We start from the raw sequence: 2,500 nt of genomic DNA on the forward strand, positions 1-2,500 counted from the left end.
TTACGCTGTCATTTAATTTGGTAATTCCACATACGTCCATATTCTTATATCCTTTAGCGTATTTACATTACTTTCTCTTTTCCAAACCACCCAAACCACCGACATAACACTTAATGACGTATTCCAGCGCTTCATTTATCAAGGAAAATGCTCACGGCTTATAATGACCGATTATTCGTCCGAGTTCCGATCCCAAACGCAGCGAAGGCTCAACAAAATATCAAAGACGCGATGAAGTCGAGTGTTGCTCAGCTGCCCGGCGCACCCTGTAGTGTTGCCAACTTACAACTAAGTTAACCCTTCACATGCATATACATGCACTTCGCGGTTATGAATAAAACATCCCATTTTTTTTTCTGGCACGCACATTAACGTGTATATAAAACGACGCAATGATTTAAAAGCACGCAGTAACGGAAAGAGCAAACGGTAAACAGCATTTCGAAGGAGATCGGCGAAGCTGGGAACGCTGCGAGGGACCGCGGGGGCAAGAAAATGATCAACCGTGATGTAATTTCTCGTCTTTTTTTGTTTCACTTTTTCGGGTGTTGATGGTCGTCAGATGGGCGTCCTGGGCCTTTTTTGTGCGGTGGGAATGGTGAGGTAATGGAGTAGGTGGAAGCGCGGGCGGAGTGTGGGCGGGGGCTGCAAAGGACGGTTTGGCGCGGCAGTTTAGCTAGAATGTGCTAGATCATATTGTTGCTTTTCCTCTGTTGTGTTCTTGTTTTGGTGTCATTTTCCTTTTAATATGAGGAAAGGCTGCATGTTATCATGTTTACGGCTGAGAGATTTCCATGACAGAGGTAACGGTAAGGGTTAAGTTTATAAAATAAATGAAAAGTATAAGGTACGACAGTAACAACAGCAATGATGATAATAACAATAATAATAATAAAAATAATGATAATAATAATAATAATAATAATAATGATAATAATAATAATAATAATAATAATAATAGTGATAATAATAATAATAATAATAATAATGACAATGATAAAGATAATAATAATTACTACTGCTATATTGATAATAATAATGGTGATAACAATGACAACAATAACAATAATGATCATGATATAACAATGCTGATCATGATGATGATTATAAACGAAACGATTGAGCAAGGGTGACCCTCGTCGGCGCCTCTGTCGCCCTCGAGCGCAGGGCTCCGTCAAGGCGCGTTCCTCCGGCCTCATAGTCACAAAGACTTTCTGGTCCATCTTGGAATCTCCTCCTCTTGTTCCTTTGTATTATGCAAACTTATATCAAGCCGAGCGAACTCCAAACCCTCTTGTTTCTTTATAATCCAATAAATTATTTTTTTCTTTCGGCATAAACGTGACCCCTCTCATCGTTCCCCCCTCAAAAAAAAAAAAAAAAAAAAAAAAAAAAATGCACATCACCATTGCAAAAACCTGTGATCACATCTCTGAACAAAATCACTCACGTTCTGGTAATACCTGGCCGGCAACCAAACCTCTCCCTTATATGTCCTTCGCTAACAGAGTTGCCAAGTCGGAAGACATTTTGTACCATACACGAGGCATTTCAAGTAAAGCACAGGGTCTCTGGCGATGTCGCTTGACGTCGCCTGCAGCTTCGAAAGCAGAGTGGCTGGCTGTCTCGCTATAGAACTAAAAAGTGCGTGTTCTTTTCAGTGATTTTCATTACACTTAATTGATGACTGGATCAACACTTTCATCTCTTTTAATGATAAAGGAGGGGAGGCTTTTAAAGGAAGACTCTGGACCGTGGTATATCAGACCGAAGACAATGAATAGTTGCTGTGAATCAGGGTCGACCAATGGCTATACAGATCTCAAGTTGCGTTTCTAATGAAGACCCATGCAAGTATTTGATTGTATTCATTAGGTGAACCTAATACACGCATTGCTGATATTGGGCACCATAGTATAAGTGTGACGCCAGAATATTTCTCCTGCATTTACATGAAGTTGTTCGAGTTCCCGAGGTTTCTGCCATAATGACCTCAGAGTATGGCAACACTGCCCCGCTCCCATATGAGGTTATCGGAAAGTATCGCGGCTCCGGCCGATCTTATCTGCAGCATTTTGACCTGCTACATCTTGGGCCAGGTGACACCCCGACGGCCCGCGGTCCCCGCCCGATGCAGGGAAACACGCATACGCTTTATCGGCTGTCAGCTTGGAAGCCCCAGCATGTGACCGGCTCTGATAGACGTACGCCGTTCACTTGTGTATGTTTGCCGTTCGCGGTAGAGGACCATCCCCGGGTATTGGGCAAGTTTGGCGTGAAATATGGCAATAGCTTACCAGGACCTACATGCCGACCGTGATCGAGTTCTTCTCGATCCTTTTCTTGCTGATGGATTGTCCTTGTTTTGCATCCCAAATCTCAATATGCTTCTTTTCATTTCTAGCGTGTATGTTTTATGATTGGTTGGTTCACGTTCGAATGATCAGCACAACAACAATTATTCTTAAGATCTCCCTTTAAACTATAAAACACACTTTCA

At 42.1% G+C, this 2,500-nt stretch overlaps 1 protein-coding gene across 1 annotated transcript in view; it reads left to right on the plus strand.

Annotated features, from left to right (window-relative positions):
- LOC125026551 (protein embryonic gonad-like) overlaps positions 1-2,500 on the plus strand; it is a 17,995-nt gene that overhangs the window by 12,176 nt on the left and 3,319 nt on the right. The gene's annotated exons all lie outside the window — the stretch shown is intronic.

Source organism: Penaeus chinensis, chromosome 6 (genome assembly GCF_019202785.1).
Source record: "Penaeus chinensis breed Huanghai No. 1 chromosome 6, ASM1920278v2, whole genome shotgun sequence".
In the NCBI taxonomy this organism is placed as follows: Eukaryota; Metazoa; Arthropoda; class Malacostraca; order Decapoda; family Penaeidae; genus Penaeus; species Penaeus chinensis.